The sequence below is a fragment of the Erythrolamprus reginae genome, chromosome Z, assembly GCF_031021105.1.
Source record: "Erythrolamprus reginae isolate rEryReg1 chromosome Z, rEryReg1.hap1, whole genome shotgun sequence".
Classification (NCBI taxonomy): domain Eukaryota; kingdom Metazoa; phylum Chordata; class Lepidosauria; order Squamata; family Dipsadidae; genus Erythrolamprus; species Erythrolamprus reginae.
In genome coordinates, this window is record NC_091963.1 from 94,400,438 (window position 1) to 94,426,325 (window position 25,888).

The 25,888-nt window shown below is 41.7% G+C and overlaps 1 long non-coding RNA gene across 1 annotated transcript; it reads left to right on the forward strand.

Moving 5' to 3' along the window:
* Positions 1-3,960: 3,960 nt before the first annotated feature.
* LOC139153492 (uncharacterized) lies at positions 3,961-24,685 on the forward strand. The gene is made up of 4 exons (XR_011556843.1): positions 3,961-4,128; positions 7,717-7,872; positions 22,369-22,422; positions 24,560-24,685. It is a non-coding gene; the product is annotated as an uncharacterized lncRNA (long non-coding RNA).
* Positions 24,686-25,888: the final 1,203 nt, after the last annotated feature.

Genomic DNA, 25,888 nt, shown 5'->3' on the forward strand with positions numbered 1-25,888 from the left:
TACCACACTGTGGTTGTGGCTTATGCATTTTGTTTCAACATCTTTCAGTGCAAATTGGGTGTTCTGGGGTGGAGTTCCATTTTTGCTACCCCACTGCCTCCCACCCCCCGTCCGGGCAGTAGCCCACCCCTGATTATCTACTACATAAAGTGTATGTACACACACGCACACACAGCTCTTCTAAAATTATACCCATTCAACCTCATTTATTGCAACAGGAAAAACATACCCAGAGCCCAGAAGGGAAAAAAGAAAAGAAAAAAAATCAAAATTTTGCTACCGGTACTGAGTACCTGACCATACCCGTAGGAGCCCATCACTGGAGATAGGTGAATGTTATTACAGGTAATCCTCAACTTGTTACAGTTTGTTTAGTGACCCTGTGGAAAGCTAGCACCCAACCCTGTCTTAGAAGAATGAAATATTTGGAGAAATATTTAAAAGGTAGAATATTATATTTCCCTAAAGGAGAAACATGCTCTTGGAAAACAGCCCCCACCTTTCTTAATAGCCCCAGCAGGACTGGACCAGCCTATCTACAAGACAAAAGACCTTCAGCCTCAGTGATGCAATTAGCCCTCACGAAAGATCTAACCTAGGGCAAAATCATTCAGCCGCAATAGGACAAGCCCCTTCATTTCATTAGCAAGCTTCAACCATGCCTGAGACTCAGATAACTTACAAAGTTAACTATGACTGCTGCATAACCTGGGAGTCTGACAAGCCAACAGAATACATTTCTTGCACAGGAACAGGAAGCTTAAGGGCCAGGCCCAAGAGAGGGTATAAATACCTCAGTCTCTCTCCTCCATATGTTGCCCAGGACCTCAAACCCATGTGGTCCTGTCCACCAATAAACCATCTTTACAATCAGCCTTTAAAAAGGCATTACATAATTTATCGTACGTTTGCTTATTTTGACTATACAGTGGTACCTCGAGATACGAGTTTAATTCGTTCCGGACCTGGGCTCTTAAGTCGAGCAGCTCTTATCTCGAACGACTTTTCCCCATAGGAATTAATGTAAATAATTTTAATTGGTTCCAGCCCTCAAAAAACTCACAAAGTTAGTCTAAATTATGCAGAAAGACATGTTTTTAATGAAGAAATGTACATGTACATATAAATGAATAATGAAGTTTCTTTCACTTAACTTGTAAACTTTCTTAAACTTTTAAATTTACATATGTTCAACTTCTCTGCCACCCAATCCTGTAGGACAGAGGTCCCCAACCCTTTTTGCACCAGGGACCGGCTTTAAGCGATCAAGAGAGGAATGGGTGAATGAATGGACGGAGGGTGGGAAGGAAGGAAGGAAAGAGGGAAGGGACAGCAACAGAGGAAGGAAGCAAGGAAACTTATGAAAGGGGAGAGTAAGAGAGAAATGAGTGAAGGGAGGGAGGGAGGGAAGAAGGTGGGAAGGAGAAAGAAAAGAAGAAATAGAGGAAGGGAAGGTAAAAGAGAAAGAAAAAGAGCAAGAAAGAAAGAAAGAAAGAAAGAAAGAAAGAAAGAAAGAAAGAAAGAAAGAAAGGGGGAAGGGACAGGAACAGAGGAAGGAAGCAAGGAAACTTATGAAAGGGGAGAGTAAGAGAGGAATGAGTGAAGGGAGGGAGGGAGGGAGGGAAGAAGGTGGGAAGGAGAAAGAAAAGAAGAAATAGAGGAAGGGAAGGTAAAAGAGAGAAAGAAAAAGAGCAAGAAAGAAAGCTGCAAGCACCCCCCCCCGAGCCCCCCAGGCCGGCTGCAACCTTTTAAAACACGCGTGCCGCTTCGCAGCTGTCTCCTGAAGCCGAACGCGGAAGTTAGCGTTTGGCTTCAGGAGACAGCTCCTTGGCGCTTGTATCTCGAATTTGGGCTTGTAAGTAGAACAAAAATATCTCTCCCCTCCCAGCTCTTATCTCGAGTTGCTCTTAAGTAGAGCAGCTCTTATGTCGGGGTTCCACTGTACATGTCTTGAAGTACAGAACAACAAAAACCGAGAGAACATAACCCTAATCCTCGCCCAAATCAGTTCTTTCTTAGTATGTGTTTGCGGCCTGTAACAACAGCGGTTAAGTTCTCTCTTAACATTTAAACAATATAGTGACAGTCTATCTATCTTTTATGCATGTTCAGAAAAAGAGAGATTTTCCTCAAGCGAGCGGGCATGTATATCGCCTCGCCTAAATTTCCTCCTGATTTGTTGAGAGGTTCAAAACAAAATCAGGGGCAAATTTAGTTTTTTTTAGTTGTAACTGAATTTGAATTATTTGGATTTCGTTATACAGTATATTGTCTTTTTTATATGTTGTAAACTGCTCTGAGTCCTCAGAGAGGGGCGGCATATAAATCCAATAAACTTAAACTTAAATTGCTATTACCGTCCACTGCTACTGGTGTGCTGCGTATGCAGTTTTGGTTGTCTTATGTATGTGTTATGTGTGCATGTCCCCAGCATGTTTTTGCTTCTGTACATGCACAGAAAGCAAAAATGCAGTGAATTCTTGTGAGGAGACACTTTCAGTCTCCGGAGAGACGGCATACAAATCTAAATAATAATAATAATAATAATAATAATAATAATAATAATAATAATAATAATAATAATAATAATGATGATGATGATGATGATGTCTGAGGGAGGGAAAAACACCTTCCCCTCTGGAGGCCGGAAATGGCCTGTTTCACAACTTCTGGTGGGCCCAATAAGCTCTTGTTTCACTCCCCAGGCTCCAAAGGCTTCCCTGGAACCGGGGAAGGGTAAAAATGCCTCCCCATCCCCCAGGAGGCTCTCTGGAAGCCAAAAACACCCTCCCAAAGCCTCTGTGTGAGCCAAAAATCAGCTGGCCAGCATACACCTGCATGTTGGAGCTCACATGCCAGCAAATATGGCTCCGCATGCCACTTGTGACACCCATGTCATAGGTTCGCCATCACTGCCTTAGACTGTCTACAGTCGACCTCACCGCATTCCTTAGAGGTCTATAAGGGGGCGTGCATAAGCACACCATCGTGCCTACCATCCTTGTCTTACTGTCCTATTGTCCAAATTTACCTGTACTTACTTTGCTTTTGTTTATATTTATACCAATACCTGCTATCTTGTATGTTTAGACAAATAAATAAATAAACATCTGGAAGACAGCAGTTCGGGAAATGCTGGGCTTGATCGTGATTGTGAATCTTGGGGATCTCTTTTGCACTAAACTGATGCACAATTGCGATGTGTGCACACCTGTTCCACTGTCCTTTCACAGAATAATAATAATAATAATAATAATAATAATAATAATAATAATAGTAATAATAATAATAATAATAATTATTATTATTATTAATTTATTTATTTATAATGCCCTTTTAACAAGGGAAATGACAGCAAGCCATATACAACTAACAAGGACAGGCAGTAGGCAATACACACACTTAGCTGAAACACAACTAATAAAACCACAAAACCTATTGAAAACATTCCCAACCTCTCCAATTTCTTCCCCTCTTGCTGATCCCCAGAACAAGGCTGTTTCAATCTGTTGAATCAAAGAGGAATGTCTTTAGTGCCGTGGTGAGTGAGGCTACTCAGGGGCTTCTCAGCTCAGGATATTTTATCTCCCAGTATTACTGGCAGGAAAACATTTATCTCCCCCTCCCCCAACAATATAATAACAATTTAAAACCACAAGAAAATAAATAATTCATCCTTTTAGCCGGAGCTAGATGGTATAACTCATCGGCCACAGGCCTGCAGGCAAAGCCAAGTTTTCACAGCCTTCAGGAAAGCCAGGAAGGTAGGAAGAGTGCGGATCACAGGGGTCAATTGATTCCAGAGTGGTCACTAGATGGCAGCAAAGAGACCTTTTAGCATCTTGCCTATTTTGTGGGTCTATCAAAAAAGTTTATTGAATGATCAGAACATTAAGGAAAAGTGGTTGAAGTCTTGATGGCTAACTTTATTATTTTTATTTAATATTTAGGTAAGGATTATTTTGCCTTTACGTCTGCAACAAAACGAGCAGCAAAGCTAAGAGAACTGAACCATATCTGACTGCAGAAATCTAGATTGACTACTAGATGATAGCAGAGAAATGTGAAAAGATTATTTTGTCCTGCCATGTGGATGTTTGCAGACCAGCTTACCTAATCTTAAACAAAGTAAGGGTGGGAATGATTTTGCTCCCTGTAAAAAAGACTGTTCTTCGCTGATTTAAGAGATTTTGGTAACTAGATTGAGAACAGTTGTGATTTTAAAACTGGTTCATGGGATTTGGACAGTGATAGTAGTGGATGTGAAGAAGTCAGAAGTGTCCATACACATAGTGAAGGCAGAACAAGAAACTGCCCTGAAGATCACAAACCTCTCTTGCTGTGCCTTCAAAAAACTTGATTGCATGGATATATTGCCTGCAAAAATCACAAGAGTTACAGAAACCCCAAGCTGTTTGCCACTACCAAATAGTCCTCTGGATATTTGCAACCTAAATATGCTTCTTGAAGCATAGGATGTGCTTATTAGGCAAAAGGAAGGAAGATGCCAGCCAGAAAAGACTGTCCCATTACAAAAGACATTTTGATGCTGTGTGGTTCAAAAGCTCCAGAATCTGTCAGACAAGTCCTAGCCCTTAACTTCTCAAACTTGGAAAGCTGCTTCACAATGGATGGAAAAGGGGATTAGCCAGCTTGTTTCATTTCCCCCAATTTTTAAATGCACCCCATGCCATCTCATCCCATCTGATTACCATCTGGCAGCTTTTATCTGTGGAAGCCCTATGTGTAGAGATCATCTATCTATGTATCTACACTATGTTGTCATTATAGGTAGTACTTTCCACAGGTAAATGTCATCTGAATCTCTTCAGTTGTATCCAAGATTCGTCAGGTTTTATTACACAGTGATCCCCCATGCAACTATAGGACAGGAAATGGCAAGAGACAGGTTGAATAGTAGAACTATCGATCACCAGCCAGTATGGTTGAGGAGGACAATTCTTAGGTTGTAAGATCCGGTATAATTCAACTTTATCCAGAATGGAAAGTTTCGGGATAGATAACGGTGGTATTATAGTCGCAACAATTTCCATAGGCAAATTCAACATGAGGTAAACATAGCAATGGTCTTTACTAGACTGAAGAAATGTGTTCAAATTGGACTGTACACTTTACTCTTGCACAGGGTCTTTTTGCTCTTTTTCTGTATTAAAGAGAAATTTTGTTGCTAAAAAGCAACAAAAGAGAAATTAATTAGAGGTGGCTATTGCCTGAAATAACTGAAGATAGTAGTTTGTGGCTCAGAAATGTTAATTCTAGCCTTCCCTGTTACCAACTTTATTAGGTAAACCTTTAAGGGGAGGTTACTTTTAACATTTAAGTTCTGAGGTTCAATATTCCATGGTTGGATTTGACAAGACTTGCACTCAGTTTAATTTGAATTGGGAAATATACACCTCAATTTTATTTGTACGTACTTGCTTTATAATCCATAAATGCCAACTCAAGAGATTGGAGAAAGAATTGTCAGTGGCTGTAAATATTGTGTTAGGATTGAGCACAATCAATATTAATATAAATCGTAAGGATACAAGCAACAAGTTACAGTCATACAGACATAAAAGGCAGGAGATGGGTGATAGGAACGATGAGAAGACTAATAGTAACAGTAATGCAGTCTAAGAGAAAAGTTTGACAGTGGTGAAGGAATTATTTGTTTAGCAGAGGGATGGCATTCAGGAAAAAACTGCTCTTGTGTCTAGATGTCTTGGTGTGTAGTGCTCTATAGCGTCATTTTGAGGGCAAGAGCTGAAACAATTTATGTCCAGGATGCAAGGGGTCAGTAATATTTTCACGGCCCTCTTTGTGCAGTATACAGGTCCTCAATGGAAGGCAGGTTGGCAGTAATTGTTTTTTCTGCAGTTCTGAAACTCAAATTGTTCACTCCAAATCATAACCACTCCGAGTCTTCGGAGAGGGGCGGCATACAAATCTAATAAATAATAATAATAATAATGATGATGATGATGGTGGTGGTAGTGGTGGTGGTGATGATGATGATTGTTGTGGTTAGCTCTGGCCCAGCTCCTGCCCCAAGGAATGTGGAGGTGGATGCAGGGGAAACATCAACATGTCATATGCCTGTTTTATTGCTGACAGAGTCAGGTAATGCAATTTCCTCGGACGAAGAAGAAGGTGGGGGTGACTTGGAAGAGGAGGGCTTGGCACACAGCCCAGGAAACCAATCTCTATTATCTTCGGTCGATTCGGATGAGGAAGTGTTAGACCCACGCATGTGCAGAATTATGCATCGAAGAGAACAATTGAAGAAATATTACAGGAGATAAGAGTGTTTGGCTGGGGCTCCAGTAATTAGAGCTGCTGATATAAATAGCAGCATGCTGGTTTGGCCGTTGTGGAAGATTATCTGATCATTGTTTCTTCAAAACCCTGCCTTGCTGTTTCCAGACTTTGTTGATTTTTCACGACTTTGAAACCAAAGCAGAGCAAAGTGTGGGGGTCTCACTTTGTGGAAGACGGAGGGCTGTGACGTTCCTTCACAGCTGCTAGCTAAGTACTTAAGGACTGATTAAGGGGATTGTACAGACTACGAGGTTGTTTTTGGACGAGTGCTCTTTGCAATACAAAAAGGGTGCTTTGTTTCTTTTGAATTTTTGTGATAAAGAACATTGTTTTTGAACTTTCAAGTGTGTGTGTGTGTGTGTCTGAAATTTGTACCCTTGAATTTTCGGGAGACTCATACCATAAAGCCCGGCAGAACAATAGGTAATAACCAACACATCTGTACATATTCCTCTTTTTGCTTCTTCTTCCTTTTTTAATATTATGGGGCTATAAATCCCTTTCCTAAGTTCACAACCACAAGGGCATGAAAACAGATGGACCAAGGCCTCCCACAGCAGGTTGTTAAAAGAAAAACAGGTAGTTTGATTATGAGGTTACCTGTTGGAACATATGAACTATAATAAAGAGAAAGAAACAGCAAAAAGACAGGAATGAAGACAATGACAAATTCAGCACACCAACATTCAGGAGGAAAAGCGGAGTTTGCCAGAAAGTTCTCAACCTTTTTGGGACTCGTAGTCTTTCGAAAATATGTTGCAGGTATTTTTGTGAAATGGTGGGAAGACTAGATGAGTTTTCCCATCCGCCAAACAGTAGCTATGAGGCATTTAATTAATTACAATGATCCTATTCACCAGAATGTTCCTTGCCATCCTTTTGGCCCTCAGTTTCACAGGAAATTATCTCCCGGCCCTGCATACCTTTGTTCTTTTTTTTTACAAGAAGCAAGCATCCTTTCCCTCCGGAGGGCGGGGGGAGTGTGTGTATGTGTGGTGTGGAACTGCACTCTGCTGCAGCTGCTCGTGTTTTGCTTTTCTAAGGAGGCTTCTAAGCCCAGTCTGGAAGATTGCTGTCTTTGGTTGCCAGGTTGTGGAGCCAAGATGTGGAGGGCATAGAGAATGGCCTTAAAGGACAGAGGGAAGATTTGTTACCAAGGCAACAATGAGACTTGAGCTCATTCCAAGAGATAAACTTTAGAAAAATGCTTCAGACAACCTCTCCCTAATTCACACAAAGATTAAAATAAGGGGGCTATCGGGGCAGGAGGGGGGGGGAGACGGACAATGGGCGCAACATTCAGAGTTGGAAGATTCTGTTTCTCTAGCTCTTCCAACAAAAGGAGTTTTAAACCAATATGGCTTTTGTTTCTTGCTCTGGTCTACATTTTAGAGCCGACAGAAATGTAATGGAGACTTGAGAAAGTATCTGAACTATCCCCAGCCAGACCACACGTTACCAGCTAGCACTGAAGTTGTTAAGAAAATCCGGAGCTATAATTCAATCTTTTGTGTTCCCAACCCTGCAGAAGGAATGTTCTTGCTTCTGGTGTGTATCATTCTGTTTTGTATTCTTTTGCAAAAAAAATATAAATAAATAAAATTTCAATTTTCCTTTTTGATCACCTGGTACGGCAGTTTTTAAAAAAATAATAATAGCAACAGATATGGCCCAGTACTTTATAATACAAGAGACAAACATATTACAAACCATGGTGTGAGATGCAAGACACCCACTCCCAGGGGCACGTAGCTTCATTCGTGTTCTGTGCACATGCACGCTATGCGTGTGCATCCCGAGCATGTTTTTGATTCTGCGCATGAGCAGGAGGCAAAAAATGTGCTGAAATTCTGTGAGGGGATTCGTGCCTGCGTGTGCAAGATTTTTGCTATTTTTTTGCTTCCGTGCATGTGCGAAAGCCAAAAATTTCACGCACACACGCGCGCTCCTTTGTGAGATTTTGCTTTTGCGCATGCGCAAAAAAAATATGAAAAAAGATGGCGCCACCCATAGAACTGCCATCGGAGCAGCCGCATTGCAAATTGCGCAATCTGGCAACCGGTAGCAACCCACTACTGCCTTCTCCCCCAAATTGTATACTCACAATGGGGAGACAAGTCTGGTTCACGGATCAAAGTTTTATTGAAGAAAAATTGAAAAAGTGGTTGCTGGCATGGTTGCCTCTTAGACCCTTCCCAAATGGATTGAGTTCAAAGAGTGCAAAAAGCAGTGTTCAGGTTATACATTTTATATCCCTACACAATCCATGCCACACCTCAGAAGCCCTCCCTACTCCCCTTGGTTCTTTGAAGTTATTTTAGGCTGGTAGACTTCAATTCCCAGAATTCCTCAGCCTGCTTTGCTGGCTGGGGAATTCTGGGAGTTGAAGTCCACAAGCCTTAAAGTTGCCAAGTTTGGGGACCCCTGCTCTAAAGGGTCATCTTGACGTGTTTAACATCAACTATCTTTTCATGTTTACTTTTAATTTTAAGCTTGGGTAGATGTTCCTTTCTTACTGACAGTGGTCTTGCCTAAGAGGTAGGTTCCTGTCTCCAAGGGAGCATTAATACATTATCTGCACTGATTACAATTTATGGTCAATTTGCAATGGTAGGAAGCAACAAAGAGTCTCACACCTAAGTGTTATATTTTATACATTTTTATAAATTTTCATTTGCTTCTTTCAATTGTACAGTTGTCATTCTATCCTCAAATCGCTCAAGAAACTTTTCTCTTAAAAGATTCTTATATTTTTCATGTATTCCCCGCCCTCTCTTTCTCTGTGTGTCCATCGGGTGAGTTTTTCCCACTTTGGACCGGTTCACCCGAACTGGTAGTGATCCACGGTAAAATGATAAAGCCGCCCCGAGTCCTTGGAGGGGGGGCATATATATAAATGAATGAATGAATGAATAAATAAATAAATAAATAAAAATGAATGAATGAATGAATGAATAAATAAATAAATGGATGGATGGATGGATGGATGGATGGATGGATGGATGGATGGATGGATGGATGGATGAATGAATGAATGAATGGCACCGCCATCTTTTAAAAAAAAAAGTTTTGAATTATTTTTTCTTTATTTTTTCTTCTGAGCATGCGCAGAAGCCAAGTTTCTAGCACTGTGCATGCAATCGTTATCTTGTTTTCGGCTTTTTTTTAAAAAAAAATCACACTGTGTGCCCAAGCGGCATGGGAGGAAGTGAACCAGCAATGAGGTAAGTTGGAACCCACTCCTGGTGTTTGTGTATAAGAAAGAGAAGAGGAAACCAACTCCCAAATTTTATTCTCCTTTTCAGATTCTTATATTTTTAATCATGATTTTGGGTTGTTTTAATTTTGTTAGTGTTTGTCTTGAATTTTGGGGGAAAAAACCCTACATTTTAATAAAGTCAGATTTTTTTTTAATTAAAAAGAGAATTTAATTCCTTCCCAGACCTGTATGGCAGTTTTCTAAGGGTACCAGATCTGGTATGCAAAACTCTGAACAAAGGGTTAGCGTTTGGTATTCTCTAATTTCTGCAGCTCAGATCTGTTTGTTTTAGATTTACCAATATGACAGCAGAAGACATTCTGCAAAACAGTTGGTACAAGAAGTATTTATTATATGAACCAGAACACTTCAAATATTCACAATCCATTGTTGCTACGGTTCACTTTCATGTATTTTAGTATTTTGTTATTGCTTGTTTATGAATTGAAAACGTCTCATTATTTACATTGGACGATTTCTCTATGATCACTATTAAAAGTATAGTACTGTATTATGATTTGAAATACTTGTGCAAAAGCGCCCTCTTGTGTATATGAAGAACCATATGTTTAATTTTTCTTAAGTAAAAAAGGATGTGAATTTGACTTAATTCAGATATACAGGGGGTGGACAACAAAATGGAAATACAGTGGAACCCCGACATACGAGCTGCTCTACTTGCGAGCAACTCGAGATAAGAGCTTGGGAGGGAGCGTCATTTCCGTTCGCCTCCCGAGCTCACATCCGGGATACGAGCCACGCCTCCCTGACGCTTTCGGCAGCGAAGGAAGGAAGGCAAGGTAGCGCCCGGCTCCTCTCTGCTCGTATCCCATGTGGTAAGCATTCGCTTGGCTTCTGCTTGGGGGTGGGGGGGTCCTTGGCTTCTGCTTGGGGGTGGGGGGGTCCTTGGCTTCTGCTTGGGGGTGGGGGGGTCCTTGGCTTCTGCTTGGGGGTGGGGGGGTCCTTGGCTTCTGCTTGGGGGTGGGGGGGTCCTTGGCTTCTGCTTGGGGGTGGGGGGTCCTTGGCTTCTGCTTGGGGGTGGGGGGGGTCCTTGGATTCTGCTTGGGGGTGGGGGGGTCCTTGGCTTCTGCTTGGGGGTGGGGGGGGTCCTTGGCTTCTGCTTGGGGGTGGGGGGGGTCCTTGGATTCTGCTTGGGGGTGGGGGGGTCCGAACGGTGGTTTTTTGTAATTCCAAGGGGCCTAGCAGGGAGATCGGGAGCTTGCGCAATCGCCCATGCGGCCCCGAAATTAAATAGCCGCCGGCCCCGCCTCTGCTGCAACCCCCTTGCTTTCTCGGCAAAGTGTTAGCTGGATGCCTTCAAGGCGCTTCTGCCGGCTTCTCTCCCTTCGTCTCCCACGGCTGTTGCTCTTCCGCGCCCTCCCGCCGAGCCCCTTCGCCACGTGGGCAGGCTTCGGAGCTCTTTACATTAACCGAGAGAGAGGGGGGAGAGAGAGAAAAAGTGTTAGGCTGGATGCCTTCAAGGCGCTTCTGCCGGCTTCTCTCCCTTCGTCTCCCACGGCTGTTGCTCTTACGCGCCCTCCCGCCGAGCCCCTTCGCCACGTGGGCAGGCTTCGGAGCTCTTTACATTAACCGAGAGAGAGGGGGGAGAGAGAGAAAAAGTGTTACGCTGGATGAGTTCAAGGCGCTTCTGCCGGCTTCTCTCCCTTCTCTCCCACGGCTGTTGCTCTTCCGCGCCCTCCAGCCGAGCCCCTTCGCCACGTGGGCAGGCTTCGGAGCTCTTTACATTAACCGAGAGAGAGGGGGGAGAGAGAGAGAAAGTGTTAAGCTGGATGCCTTCAAGGCGCTTCTGCCGGCTTCTCTCCCTTCTCTCCCACGGCTGTTGCTCTTCCACGCCCTCCAGCCGAGCCCCTTCGCCACGTGGGCAGTCTTCGGAGCTCTTTACATTAACCGAGAGAGAGGGGGGAGAGAGAGAGAAAGTGTTAAGCTGGATGCCTTCAAGGCGCTTCTGTCGGCTTCTCTCCCTTCTCTCCCACGGCTGTTGCTCTTCCGCGCCCTCCAGCCGAGCCCCTTCGCCACGTTGGCAGGCTTCGGAGCTCTTTACATTAACCGAGAGAGAGGGGGGAGAGAGAGAGAAAGTGTTACGCTGGATGCCTTCAAGGCGCTTCTGCCGGCTTCTCTCCCTTCTCTCCCACGGCTGTTGCTCTTCCGCGCCCTCCAGCCGAGTCCCTTCGCCACGTGGGCAGGCTTCGGAGCTCTTTACATTAACCGAGAGAGAGGGGGGAGAGAGAGAGAAAGTGTTACGCTGGATGCCTTCAAGGCGCTTCTGCCGGCTTCTCTCCCTTATCTCCCACGGCTGTTGCTCTTCCGCGCCCTCCAGCCGAGCCCCTTCGCCACGTGGGCAGGCTTCGGAGCTCTTTACATTAACCGAGAGAGAGGGGGGAGAGAGAGAGAAAGTGTTACGCTGGATGCCTTCAAGGCGCTTCTGCCGGCTTCTCTCCCTTCTCTCCCACGGCTGTTGCTCTTCCGCGCCCTCCAGCCGAGCCCTTTCGCCACGTGGGCAGGCTTCGGAGCTCTTTGCATTAACCGAGAGAAAGAGAGAGGGGGGAGAGAGAGAGGGAGAGGGAGAAAGAGAGAGGGAGAGGGGGGAGAGATAGCAACAGAGTGAGAGAAAGGGGGGGAGAGAAAGAAATAGCAAGAGAGAGAAAGTGAGAAGAGATAGAAAGAGGGGGAGAGGGATAGAAAGAGAGAGTGAGAGATGCTCAGTGAGCCTTTCTTTGAAGTTGCCTTTCTTTCTTTCTTTCTCTTTCTTGCTTTCTTTCTCTTTCTTGCTTTCTTTAAAGGAAGAGAAAGAAAGAAAGAGAGAGAGAGAGAGAGAGAGAGTGAGAGAGATGTTCAGTGAGCCTTTCTTTCTTTCTTTCTCTTTCTTGCTTTCTCTTTCTTGCTTTCTTTAAAGGAAGAGAAAGAAAGAGAGAGAGAGAGAGAGATGTTCAGTGAGCCTTTCTTTCTTTCTTTCTTTCTTTCTCTTTCTTTCTTTCTCTTTCTTGCTTTCTTTAAAGGAAGAGAAAGAAGTAAAGAGAGAGAGAGAGTGAGAGATGTTCAGTGAGCCTTTCTTTCTTTCTTTCTCTTTCTTTCTTTCTCTTTCTTGCTTTCTTTAAAGGAAGAGAAAGAAAGAAAGAAAGAGAGAGAGAGTGAGAGATGTTCAGTGAGCCTTTCTTTCTTTCTTTCTCTTTCTTTCTTTCTCTTTCTTTCTTTCTTTAAAGGAAGAGAAAGAAAGAAGGAAAGAGAGAGAGTGAGAGATGTTCAGTGAGCCTTTCTTTCTTTCTTTCTTTCTCTTTCTTTCTTTCTCTTTCTTTCTTTCTCTTTCTTGCTTTCTTTAAAGGAAGAGAAAGAAAGAGAGAGAGAGAGTGAGAGATGTTCAGTGAGCCTTTCTTTCTTTCTTTCTCTTTCTTTCTTTCTTTCTCTTTCTTGCTTTCTTTAAAGGAAGAGAAAGAAAGAAAGAGAGAGAGAGAGAGTGAGAGATGTTCAGTGAGCCTTTCTTTCTTTCTTTCTTTCTCTTTCTTTCTTTCTCTTTCTTGCTTTCTTTAAAGGAAGAGAAAGAAAGAAAGAAAGAAAGAGAGAGAGAGAGTGAGAGATGTTCAGTGAACCTTTCTTTCTTTCTTTTTCTTTCTTTCTTTCTTTCTCTTTCTAGCTTTCTTTAAAGGAAGAGAAAGAAAGAGAGAGCGAGAGAGAGAGAGATGTTCAGTGAGCCTTTCTTTCTTTCTCTTTCTTTCTTTCTTTCTTTCTCTTTCTTGCTTTCTTTAAAGGAAGAGAAAGAAAGAAAGAAAGAAAGAGAGAGAGAAAGTGAGAGATGTTCAGTGAGCCTTTCTTTCTTTCTTTCTCTTTCTTTCTTGCTTTCTTTCTTGCTCTTTTTCTTTCTCTCTTTACCTTCCCTTCCTCTAAACTTTCTTACTTGGCTGATTTTAATTTTTCTGCTTGCAGGCAAGTTGGCTTCCGGTTTTCTCGGTGGGAAAAAAGAGGTCTCGGTGGTGTCGGTGTTTAGAGCGAGCATGGCTCCAAAAAAGGCCGCTGAGAAGAAGAAGAAGGTGATGATATCCATAGAAGCGAAGCAGGAGATAATCAATTTGCACGAAAAAGGGACTCGTGTTGTTGACCTTGCGAGGAAGTTCCAACGCAGCACATCCACCATCTGTACAATCCTGAAGCAGAAGGACATCCTTAAAGGTGTTAAACCAGCAAAAGGTGCGACAATAATTTCCCAACTCAGGACGTCTGTTCATGAAGAGATGGAGAGGTTATTGTTAATTTGGATAAAAGAAAAGGAGCTGGCCGGAGATACAATAACAGAGGCAGTCATCAGCGAGAAGGCTCGTGCGATATTCGCCGATCTGAAGAGCAATGAACCATCCTCGTCGGGAGATCCAGATGAGTTCAAGGCAAGCCATGGGTGGTTTGACAGGTTCAGAAAAAGAAGTGGCATTCACTCAGTGGTTCGGCATGGGGAGGCAGCGAGTGCAGACATCAAGGCAGCGGAGGAGTTTGTTGTGCATTTTGCTAGCCTGGTTGAACAAGAAGGCTATGTCTCTCAACAGATCTTTAACTGTGATGAGACTGGGCTGTTTTGGAAGAAAATGCCCCGTAGGACTTTCATTACTGCCGAGGAAAAGAGCCTGCCAGGACATAAGCCCATGAAGGACCGTCTAACCCTTGCATTGTGTGCAAACGCGTCGGGTGACTGTAAAGTGAAGCCACTTCTCGTGTACCATTCGGAGAATCCTCGCGCGTTCAAGACGCACAAAATCCTAAAGGAAAGACTCCATGTCCTGTGGCACTCCAATGCAAGGGCATGGGTAACGAGGCAGTTCTTTGTGGACTGGGTAAATCTTGCTTTTGGTCCTACGGTGAAGGAATATCTTTTGGCTAATGAACTCCCCCTACAAGCCTTACTGCTGCTCGACAATGCTCCAGGCCACCCACCTGCTCTTCAAGACGACATCCTTGAAGAATTTCAATTTGTGAAGGTTGTCTTTCTCCCACCCAACACGACTTCAATCCTGCAACCAATGGATCAGCAGGTCATAGCTAACTTCAAGAAGCTGTACACGAAGCATCTGTTCCGCCAATGTTTCGATGTAACAGAGAACACCAACTTGACACTGCGTGAGTTTTCGAAGGATCATTTTAACATCGTTTCTTGCCTTAACATCATTGACCTTGCCTGGCAAGAAGTGTCAAGGCGAAACTTGAACTCGGCGTGGAAGAAGTTGTGGCCTGCTGCTGTTGCACCAAGGGACTCTGCTGAGCCCGAGGGTGAGACCGAGGACATCACCGAGACTGACACCCCATTGGAGGAGATTGTGTCACTCGGTAAGTGTATGGGTCTGGAGGTAGACGAGGGTGACATCAATGAGCTTGTCGAAGAGCATGAAGAACCGCTCTCTACAGAGGACCTGAAGGCGCTCCATGAGATGCAACAGATGGATCTGACCCAAGAGATGAGCAGCAGTGAGGAAGAGGTACAGGAACCACAGAAAGCCATTCCTACCAGTGAGATAAAAGCGATGCTAGCGCAATGGGAGAACGTTGTCAGTTTTGTGGAAAAAAATCACCCAGAGAAAGTAGCCATGAGTCGTTCAGCAGCACTTTTCAATGACACCTCATTGACTCACTTTCGCAACATTTTGAAAAGCAGGCAAAAGCAGATGTCATTGGACACATTTTTTACAAAAAGAGCTGCTCCAAGTGAAAGTGCAGCCAAAAAGGCAAAAACAGATGATTAGGCTACTGTGTACATATGTAAATTTAAAAGTTTAAGAAAGTTTACAAGTTAAGTGAAAGAAACTTCATTATTCATTTATATGTACATGTACATTTCTTCATTAAAAACATGTATTTTTGCATAATTTAAACTAACTTTGTGATTTTTTTGAGGGCTGGAACCAATTAAAATTATTTACATTAATTCCTATGGGGAAAAGTCGTTCGAGATAAGAGCTGCTCGACTTAAGAGCACAGGTCCGGAACGAATTAAACTTGTATCTCGAGGTACCACTGTACTTGACTTTTTGGCATCATAATGTTTGAACATGTTCAAATCAACCAAAACATGACATATTTTAATGTTTTTTGTTTTTTAATTGTTATTTGATGTTTTTTAAACTACCTTATTTTTTTACAGAAATTTAAGGAAATTGGTTATAACCTTCTAGAAATGGCAGACCTCTCAGACTTTCAAAGAGACCAAATTGTTGGTCCTCAAATGGCAGGCACTAGTGTAACAGAATGTGCCCGAATGTTTGGCGTTTCAAGAGGTAATGTCTCAAAAGTAATGACTGCTTTTGAAAGACAAGAGAAAACGTCCTGAGTCAAGCACAGGTCTAGTCGAAAGTCGAAGTTGTCTGAGAGAGACCATCGGACTCTAAAGTGAATTGTTAGAATGGATCGCAAGACCACAGCTCCTAAGATCACTGCAGAGCTCAATAGACACGTACAGAATCCAGTTTCCACAAAAACTGTTCAAAGGGAGCTTCACAAATCTGGACTCCACGGAAGAGCTGCAATTAGAAAATCTCTGCTCTCAAAGACAAATGTTTCAAAGCATTTAGAGTGGTGTAGAAACCCCCAGAAATGGTCCCTCGAGCAGTGGCAAAATGTGATTTTCTCTGACGAATCATCGTTTACCGTTTTTCCAACCTCTGGCCGTGCTTATATTTGGAGGCAGCCAAAAGAATCATTTCATCCAGACTGCCTTCTCCCAACTGTCAAACATGACAGGGTTCAATGATGATCTGGGGTGCTATTTCTTGGAAATCCACCGGGCCAATGATTTACCTTCATGGAAGAGTTAACAGCCATCACTATTTAGGAATTTTGGCCGACCAAATTCATCCTATGGTTCAAGAACTGTTTCCAGAGGGGGATGCCATCTTTTAATATGATAATGCACCAATCCATAGAGCAAGAATTGTTAAAGAATGGCACAAGGATCATTCTAATGATGTTTAGCATCTCATCTGGCCACCACAATCACCAGACCGCAACATTATTGAGCATTTATGGTCAATTTTAGAGATTCAAGTAAGAAGTCAATTTCCACCACCATCGTCTCTAAAAGAACTGGAGGGTGCTTTAACCAAGAATGGGCTAAAATTCCTTAGAAACAACTCACAATTTGTATGAATCAATACCTCAGAGAATTGAGGCTGTATTTGCCACAAAAGGTGGACCAACACCATATTAAAAGATATTTTGATGGTTTTTCAAGGTGTTTCCATTTGTTTGTCCACACACTGTAACTCTCTGTATTAAAAGCTATTTTCTGCAATCGATTTTGGAGCACTTTACCTTATTGTGTGCTCCAGTGGTGAAATCTATTTACCTTCCCTACCAGTTCATAAGTGCACACTTTGTGCCAGCATCGCACACATTCACCTCTGCAAATATGCAGAAGATTTTGCACATAGTGTTAAAAATAGTGATGTCCAGGCAGGTGGGCAGAGCTTTACACTGCAGCTTCTACTGGTTCACCAAACCAACAGCTGCCGCTGTTACCAGTACACCCAAACTGTGCTGAACCAGCAGCATTTCACTCCTGCCCGTTTATTGTTGTGGTTGAAGCTGAAGTAATCATTGACAGGTGAGACATTGTAGCAGATAATTTTATGTACTACATTTAGGTCAGACCGAAGGTGGCGTAGTTCTCAGTTGACTAAGCCCAAAATTTTCAAGCCTGGCGGCATAAGGTATTCAGTTACAAGCAGAGGAGTGGAGGACTCTTCTCATGAAATATCTCTGGACTTATTCCATTGCATTAATATACAGTGCGGGGTCTGGCATTGGTTGATTGTTCTCACGATTAAAAAATTCCTCCTTATTTGCTCCAGCAATCTCACACTACTCACAAGAGCCTACAAAACTTTTGCCAGACCCATCCTTGAATACAGCTCATCTGTCTGGAACCCATACCACATCTCGGACATCAACATCCTTAAAAACGTCCAAAGTTTAAAGAAACTTTAAAAACAATAAAATAAAAATCAATCAAAATCTCTTAATATAAATCAAAATAAAGATATACACAATAGAAATTCGGACCAAAATCAATACAATCCCTGTCTGAGTTCAATCCACTTGATAATTATTAATAACTTACTAATACCATAACTCACAAATACTTTTCACTAACAAAAATAACAAACACAATCAAAGTCATCACAATTCATATTCCTGCTAGTTTGCAGGTACTACCCCACCCCTCTCCTTTTCTCTCTTTTCTTTCTTCCTCCTTCTTTCCTTTCCTCCTTCTTTTCTTTTCTATCCCACCTCCAACTACCTTTCCTTTCCACGTCACCCTTGGACTGCCAAATACTACAGTTATAAGATTTGGAATGTATATACAACAATATATATAAGCTATTGTATAAAAATATTGTTTACCCCATCCCCCTCCTACTTCTCTTTTTGTATTCCCATCGCCCCTTTCCCTTCTTTTTTTAATAACCTAATAAAGTATATTTTTAAAAAAGAAAAGAAAACGTCCAAACATATTTCACCAGAAGAGCCCTTCACTCCTCCACTCGAAACAGAATACCCTACGACTAACAATCCTAGGTCTAGAAAGCTTAGAACTACGGCGCCTAAAACATGATTTAAGTATAGCCCACAAGATCATATGCTGCAACGTCCTACCAGTCAATGACTACTTCAGCTTCAACCGCAACAACACAAGAGCACGCAACAGATTCAAACTTAATATTAACCGCTCCAAACTTGACTGTTAAAAATATGACCCACTTTGGGTCCAGCAAGAGTAGTTCTCCAAACTACTCAAAATTTCCGCTACTGGTTCTCCAGAATGAGTCAGAACCTGCTGAATTTCATCCCTTCTCTCTGTGGCAGCCTCTCAAATATTGGTACACTGCCATCATGTCTCCCCTAGTCTTTCTCTTCACGAGACTAGCCATGCCCTGAATACAAACAAGTGTTCCTCAAAGCAAAGGAGCGTCCTGCCATTTCACATTACTTAACACTGTGCCTCAATCATCCATTAAAAGAAACTGATGCCACAGTCCAACGTATACAGTAGATGCCTCGATTCTATTGGAGTCAATAGGTTTTAGTTTTAAGTAGGCTAACACAGACTGATATTGTTAAAGTCTTCTGATTTCCCCCTCCCAACCCTTCCTTCCCCATCTTTTCTCAGAGATTGCTTAGCTACTGTTCTACGGCCAAGAGAAAGGCAAAATTTATTTTACATATTTAGTAGCAGAATCCAGAATAAATAAAGGGGCTATTGTCAAATGGAGCATATCTATTTTTTAAAAATACTACACAACAGCTTTAGTACTTCGTCGAGATAGGGGGAGGTCACTGGACACACACGGATTCTTATTTTAGAGCTAACTTTGCGGCTTTGCAGAAAGAGAGGAAAAAGTCAGAAAATTTAACTGGGAAAATTGATTAGAATCTGTGCATGATTTGTTAGAACCACATTCGAACAGTGCTAAGGTTGTCCCGCTTAAGTCAAATGAATCTTGCAGCAATATACACCTTACAAGCATTCTTCAAAATAACATATTTTATTGCTACAACTAACACTGATTCCAAATATTAGACTAGAACATAGATAAACAGCAACACTTGCATGAACTCCCTAGATTCAGATTTTAATCATATAATCTAAAAGAACTAGATCTGGGCTGTAAATATTCGATAAGTGCTAAATGACAACAGGGAAATAAAGAAAAACCTTGGATTTTTGCAGGGGCAAAATACATAAAGTTAATAAAATGAATCAAATCCCCCAGCCCTTTGCCTTTCTTTGGCTCTCCTGCTGCTTTTGAAATGATAAGTAATCTTTGTGCTTGAAAATTATTTTGTGTGGGTCTTTAAAATACCTGAACATATTAGATTTTGTATCTCCGCTCTGGGTCCTTGGAGACGGAGGGCATACAAATCTAATATATTATTATTATTATTATTAGTAGTAGTAGTAGTAGTAGTAGTAGTAGTAGTAGTAGTAGTATTACTAGTATTATCTGTTTTCTAAAGCAAAGTTTGAAAAGAAAAAAAATCCAAAAGAGCCTTTAAAACATAAATAGATATCCTGGAATACATTAACATTCTAATTATTTCATTTTCTTAATTATTTATTTCCTCCCATTATTATTTTATAAGTAACTCAAGGGAATGAACATACCTAATAGCCCTTCCTCTTCCTACTTTTCCCCATAACAATCCTTCAAAGTAGACTGGACTGAGACAGTGACTAACCCAAAGTACACAGCTGACTTTCATATTTAAGGTGGCATAATCTCCTGGTTTCTAATCTGGTACCTTAACCTGCCATGTTCGGGGGCAGGGGGGAAGCTAAGCACTCCGCCGTGAGCTTTAAAGAGAAAAGCGGAGAGAGGGCGAGACAAGAGTTGCGGTTTGGGCAGTGCCGTATGTGTGTTTGTGTGTGTGTGTGTATTCTGTGGGGGGAAAGGGGCGGTCGCTCCCATTGTCCAGTGATGGCGCTGCCCAAACCAGAGCTCTTGCCTCGGCCTCCCTCAGCCTTTCTTTTTAAAGCTTGCACTCAGTCTCCCCCCACAGAGGCACATGGCCCCTCCCTGAAGAAAACGGCTTTTTGCCTGCCACCACAGCCGCACCCCCCACCCGAAATTAAGGTGACAGAAATGAGAGCAAAAAGGGAGGAGAAACAAATAAGAGAGAGAAGGGGGGGAAGAGGGAGAAATACACAGAAATAATGAATAAAATGCGGTATTTTGTTAGTAACTAATATCAATCATCAAAAGAGTTGCAAAAGTTTTTTTTCTAATTTTGTCATCTGGTTACATTTTCTTTTAATTAAATTCCCTCCTTAATGTTCCTTCAAAAAGTACGACACCAATTATATTTCTAACTTATTAACCATTATGCCAAAGTGCTTCCTTCTTTCTTTATACATTTTTCTATAAACCAATAAAACCTTGTATAGCCAATCAGATGTTAACAAAAGAAAATTAAAAACAAAACATAAACATATATGAATTTCAGACTTCTTCCCCCCTCTAAATAGCAACTTTACCTAATCCCAAATTTAAAAATTATTTCAACCCATCTAACATTTAGCCAATTAATACTTATCTGCATTTCTTACTTAATTATTAATCTTAAATTTCAGTCAATTTGAGAAAAGGAAAAAAAAGGAAAAAATTCTAAATATTCTCTATTTTCAATCAATTAAAAATCATTAACATCATTAATCTCCCCAACCATTCAAAATTCAATTCCATTTATGCATTAATCCAAATCAGTATCACCTACTACGTTATGCCGGGCTTCACGTTACAAGCCCCCAATTAAGTCCAAAGTAGAAATTCAAACACACACGTTTGTAAAGTAAACAAAGTTGGTTTATCAAAAGGAAGATACTGTCCAAAACGTACTTTTAATCAGCTTTTATACTTATTATGGTGGAATAATTATCTTATTATAATCAATACTTCTAACTTTATTAAAACAGATCAGCAATTCCTAAATTCATATATCTAAATATAAAAAATAATTAAAGTCCGGCCTTCTAAAACCATCCCAATTTCTCATGCGGCCCCATGGCAAAATTAATTGCCCACCCCTGGCCTTGACTATAAATTTAGCAGTTCTAGAAACTACATATATATATTTGCACCCTGAAGAAAGTAAGCTAATTGTTTATTACAGTCCCAATGTGTAATTTTGTCAAGTAGGGACTGTAAATACTGAGGTCTTACTGAGGAGTATAATTTACAGTTGAGTAGGACGTGCGCAATATCTTCTATTTCTGGTGCGCTGCAGATGCATGTTCTCTCAAAATATGGTACTTAGTGGAATCATCCGTAATTAACCATAGAATCTAACTGCTCAAATCTTGCTCTAGTGAGAGCTGTTCTATGGTATTGGGTCAAACCCATTGTCAGTTTATTAGATATGTAGGATTATGGCATTCTAGATTTTTTATTGTAATATGAAGATTTATATGTTATATTTTACATATAACTTACTCCACTACTAGATATTATATGAAAATTGTTTTTGGGAACAATTAGCTAAATAGATTTGTAAGATTAAAATAAGGCGTGAATTTAAATGAACAACAATTAATGTATAGGTTATTGTAATGTTTTAATATTGGATGGAGAAAAGCTATATTTTAAGAGGTTTATAAATATATAAGATATTAGTGTACAGTATATGTTTGAAGAGTTCTTTTGTGAAAGAAAGAGATATAAGAGCTTCCACTGAATGACTACAAAGTAGAAAAAAATTTTATATATCTGATAATAAGCTTGATTTTGTGTTGCAAATTATTTTTATTTTATGCTGGTCTTTATTAGTGCCCAATTCAGCAGATACACAACAATTTCCTAATACAGGTAGGTCTCATTGAGGTTAATGAGTTCCATGAAGTGGTGAATGTTATTCAAATTCACACTGTTCATAGTAGTATTTCTATGGAAAATAGGGAAATTGGTTTCAGATTGAGAAAAATAAAAAATGAAAACTTTTTAAACATAATACAAATCTAATAAATAAATAATAATTTTATATGAATATTAACAAAATGCTAAAATAATATATAAATAATATACTTAAAATTTAAAATTCTGGTTAACAAAATCACAGAATAGTTATAGAAAACAAAGTAAAAAAAATCTACTATAGATTCAGGTATTCCAACATATTTTATTTTAATCTTTCTATACCATATTCATGTCGTTCATGTGCATTTAGACATACTGTAGTAAAGAAGACATGCCACCTCTTAGATTATATCTTTTAACATGATCATTTGTTCTCCTTTTGAGATTCTTTTTCAGATTCAATGCAGAATTTGGAAGAATTAAAGCACAGAAAACAAGGTATTTATTAATGTTGGGCTCTGTCATATGTATGTTATTTGGTTTAATATTTAATATTTATATTAATTATGTGTTTAGGTTTATGATCTGCCATTATAAATGATAGCAGATATATAGTTCTGATTGAGAATACTATGTCTGTCATTAGGTTAGAAATACAGTGGTACCTCATCTTACGAACGCCTCTTCATGCGAACTTTTCAGGATACGAACCCAGTGTTTAAGATTTGTTTGCCTCTTCTTAAGAACCATCTTCACCTTACGAACCCAAGCCCAGGCTCTCCTACTGTGCGTGCACTCTCTTACTGCCGCAGGGATTCCCCTACCTTGTGACTGCCAGCGCCGGGATTTCCCATTTGCTTTCCAGCAGCTGGGCGAGATGCCTCCTCCTCCTCCTCTCCTCCTCCTCCAGAGCTCGCGGGAAAGTGGGGAAAGAAAGAGTCCCATTTTCAAGAGGGGAGAAAGAGAGAAATGAGTCCCGTTTTCCAAAGAGAAAGAGAGGCAAATGGATAGGAGAGGGGAAAGAAGAGTCCCATTTTCAAGAGGGGAGAAAGAGAGAAAGGAGTCCCATTTTCCAAAGAGAGAAAGAAAGGCAAATGGAGAGGAAGAAGGACAGAGAGAGTCCCCTTTTCAAGAGGGGAGAAATGAGTCCCGTTTTCCAAAGAAAGAAAGAGAGGCAAGTGGGTAGGAGAGGGGAAAGAGTTCCCATCCATCCATCCATCCATCCATCCATCCTCTTGAAAATGGGACTCTCTCTGTCCTCCTTCCTCTCCATTTGCCTTTCTTTCTCTCTTGGAAAATGGGACTCGATTCTCTCTTTCTCCCCTCTTGAAAACGGGACTCTTTCCTTCCTCTCTCCTACCAGTTGCCTCTCTTTCTCTCTTTGGAAAACGGGACTCATTTCTCTCTTTCTCCCCTCTTGAAAATGGGACTCTCTCTGTCCTCCTTCTTCTCTATTTGCCTTTCTTTCTCTCTCAGAAAGCCTAGGTAGCCGAGTGTGGCTCCATCTCTCCAGTTGTTCTTTGTATTCCCTCCCGCTGCCGTCTTTTGCTGGTCCATGCTGAGAAACTGGAGTTTACCTCACGAGCCTCGCTTGGTTGCCTTTCAGTCCTTCCCTCCCCACCTCCACCTCGGCCGTTAAATTTTTCATCCTCCCTCAGGTGCTAGACCCTATTTAGCAAGGTGAAGCTGGTGCACGGGTGGGGAGGGGAGAACTGTGGTTTTGTCTCTCTTTCTCTCTCTCACACACACACACCCCTCTCTCTTTCCCTTCCTCTCTTTCTCCCCATTTCTTTTTTCCCCCTCTCACCCTCTCTCTTGCCCTCATAGGATCCTTCCAGGGGCTTAGTTCTGCTTTACACCTGAGTACGAATAGAGCCGCCAAACAAGCCAACGCAGTGGTAGAGCAGCATTTGAGATGCTATGTCTAATGGGGCAGATCTCCTGCCCTTTGGTGAGGTTGCATAAAGTAGCCATGGGGAAGGGGGGATTTGTCCCCGTGCCAGAATACCCTCAGGAACCCTTTTCCTCAATGAGTTTAACAGAATGGGTGGGTTATTGCAGAGTATGTGGAGAAATGTAAACTGAGTGCTAGCCAAAGCAAAGGAGACTCAGAAAGTGCAGGCAGACAAGAGACAGTCACCCCAGAGACAGTTTCACATTGTAGACAAAGTATATCTCTCCACAAAGGACCTGAAGTCGAAGCGGCCCTGCCGAAATCTGGGTTCAAAAATTATAGGGCCTTTTCCCATAGTAGTGACAATCTTAAAGCCAATGACAATGGAATTAAAGCTGCCACACCTACTGGGAAAAGTGCACCTGGTGTTCCACTGCAGTTTGCTTAATCCGCTGGTGGGGTCAGAACTGTGGCCAGTTGCCGTGATAGTGCCAGGTCCAATCATATTGGAAGGGGAAACACATTACCAGGTTAAAAAGATCCTGGATTCCAGGTTACACAAAGGCAAGCACCAATAACTAGTTCAATGGAAGGGATATCCAAGGTCAGATGCTAGATGGGTGAAAAAGCAGAATATGAAGACAGACTGATGGATCAATATGTTTTGTGAGAAATACCCACAGAAACCAAAGGACCTTTAATGGCTTTCATTAATGTATGTGTGTGTTTGTTGTTTTCCAGGTGCTTCTCACTTTCTAGGAGGATCCAACTGTCAACAGATCAGGCCTGCCACAGCCATTCGCAGTTTACCCCACTGTGTGGGAAGGAGGAGGTCTGGAATATCAGACCAGAGAACAGCAGATCATCCCGTGAGAACCGAGGTCATCTCAACAGGTGCTGACCAGAGATTGAGGGGTTGCCAAAGAGGGAGGGCATTATCTATTCCTTAATTATACTGAAACCACAGGAAATAATTAGAGCTGGTTTTGTTTTCATTCATGCCAAAATGATGTACTCGATAAAACAGTTCTTTGAGAAAGTTGCAAATTTTGGAGTATTGAATTGGTTTAGTTCCTTAGTTGGAACCGTTTCGGCCGACCAGGAAGGACGTCTTCGTGACGTCAAAGCTCTGCCCATGTTTCAGAAGGTGACAGCCGGGCGGCAGCGCTTCTCGGCGGCCTCCCGAACCCAAACCCGAAAAGTTTGGGTTCGGGAGAACGCCGAGAAGCCCCCCGGCTGTTTTAAAAGGTGACAGCCGGGCGGCAGCGCCCAGCAGAACGCCTTTTTGCGACCTGCAGTGGGTTCGTAAGTCGAAAAAAGTTCGTATGAAGAGGCAAAAAATTTCCGAACCCCCGGTTTGTATCTCAAAATGTTCATATCACGGGGGGTTTGTATCACGAAGTACCACTGTATTTTGAAAAATTCTGCTTAGCAAAATGTATTAAAAGGAAAAGGGGGCAAGAGACTAATCCTTACTTTTAATCTACTTCTAACCTTCCCCTTAAAAATCCAATCCTGTCATTGTTAAGGTTTGATGATGTTTTTGAATGCCAGATCAGTATTTGTTAAGATCTTCCTTAGGAATGAGTTAATTGCAGATGAGGTGGTCTGGTGTCAATAACTAAGATCTGAGTGAAAGTTCCCCTTTTAGGAATTGTGATCTGGGGTGAAGAGAACTGGTTGCTGTGGGATGTGTGGCCAGGGGTAGGTGGGATGGCAGCTATCATTTCGGTATCCTTGGGGGATTTCAGAGGCTTTCACAGGTAACTGGATGTCAGATTATCTAATTGAAGATGGGTTTTAAAAAGCAGTTGGGTTTATTGCTGCTGTACCTGCCTCCATACTATATAGCCATGATGGTGAACCTATGGCACGCATAAGGGGCGTACATAAGTGCACTGGTGTACCTTTCGTCCCCTGTCCAATTGTCTTTCCTTTCTCTCACATATCATATAGTATATTCTCTTTCTTTCATATATCCTCTCCTCTGAGTTCACTTTTACCCTTATATATATTACTAGGTGTCTATTTTTCTTCCTATGTATTTGTGTATTGGACAAATGAATAAAT